The sequence below is a fragment of the Bombus huntii genome, unplaced genomic scaffold (genome assembly GCF_024542735.1).
Source record: "Bombus huntii isolate Logan2020A unplaced genomic scaffold, iyBomHunt1.1 ctg00000143.1, whole genome shotgun sequence".
Taxonomy (NCBI): Eukaryota; Metazoa; Arthropoda; class Insecta; order Hymenoptera; family Apidae; genus Bombus; species Bombus huntii.
The window spans coordinates 3,681-5,000 of record NW_026099388.1 but is presented as its reverse complement, the minus strand read 5'-3'; the positions used below and the strand labels follow the sequence as shown (position 1 = coordinate 5,000).

The window sequence follows — 1,320 nt, the reverse complement described above, 5'->3', positions numbered from 1 at the left end:
GTGAACACGATAGATTATATATCGAGCATGCGTACGACTTGCACGGTCTCTGCACGACCGCGACGAACGCCGACGAGCGTCCAACAATCGCTCGTACGTCGCGTATGTTCTCTCCGTCCGCTCTTATTCGTATCCTCGTTCTTGTACCTTCGTCCGACTCTGAAACGTTCTCTTATATAAAGAAGAACGACGGCGGGTTGTTAAGGCAAGAAGGGACAGAGAGAGACAGATACGGAGAGTAACGATACGCAACGCAAGCAGTCTTAGGTTTACGTGAGCAACCCTCAGCCAGGCGTGGTCCAGGAATTGTATCCGTGGACCGCAATGTGCGTTCGAAATGTCGATGTTCATGTGTCCTGCAGTTCACACGTTGACGCGCAATTAGCTGCGTTCTTCATCGACCCACGAGCCAAGTGATCCACCGTTCAGGGTAATCTTTTATAAATTTACAACAGTTCAATACTCAAATGTACTCTTCTCGGTTCTAGCGAAGCCGAGTTCCGTCACGTTCGACCAACGGGAATCGAACGCGCAGAAGTCGCCATAGGATTGACGACACAAAAACGTTCGAAAAAAAAAGAAAACGACGAACGCGCGAAGATACGCGCGTTCGCCGGCCGGGCGTAAAGTACATTATGATATATAACAACCATCGAGATCGAAGCTCCGTTCGTCAGGAAACGACGGGGATATATACACCCGATTCTGAATCCTCTGTACAGCACACGATCTCGCGAACGAGTAAGCACGGTGGCTAGCCCATGTTATATATGTGTTTGATTCTACTCTCTCGTCCAATTATTCAAGAAACAGCGCGCGTGCATCTCTCCATCGTTCGGGTGATAGTAAAGATTCGATGGGATTCGCGCGGCCGTCCGCCTCGAGCGGTCTTTCGTCCCAATATCCAGAAGCAGAGTTTGAAAAACTCTAGCGACGGCACGGGTGTCCGACTCACGACATCGAGGTTTCGAAGCCGGCGATCCCCTCCGAACGGATGGCGACCACGCGACCGACTGAAAGCATGAAAAATCGACGAAAGATAGAACACATCTCCGTTCGGGTGGTGTTTTTTCTTTAAAAAAAAAAAAAAAAACAAAAATTCGATGGGACTCGCAGCCATCGTCCTCGCGCGGTCTTTCGTCCCGATATCCAGAAGCAGAGTTTGAAAAACTCTAGCGACGGCACGGGTGTCCGACTCACGACAACGAGGATAGACAGCCGGTCCCCTCCGAACGGGTTATGCGATGATAAACTCGATGAAACTTTAGTCTCGTTCAGGTAGTGTGTGTCTTGTAAATCAAAAATTCGATGGGACACGCA

General features: G+C 49.7%; 1 non-coding gene across 1 annotated transcript; it reads right to left on the bottom strand.

Moving 5' to 3' along the window:
• Positions 1 to 278: 278 nt before the first annotated feature.
• LOC126877295 (5.8S ribosomal RNA) lies at positions 279 to 433 on the bottom strand. Its single transcript, XR_007694905.1, has one exon. It is a non-coding gene; the product is annotated as a 5.8S ribosomal RNA (ribosomal RNA).
• Between the last annotated feature and the right edge of the window lie 887 nt (positions 434 to 1,320).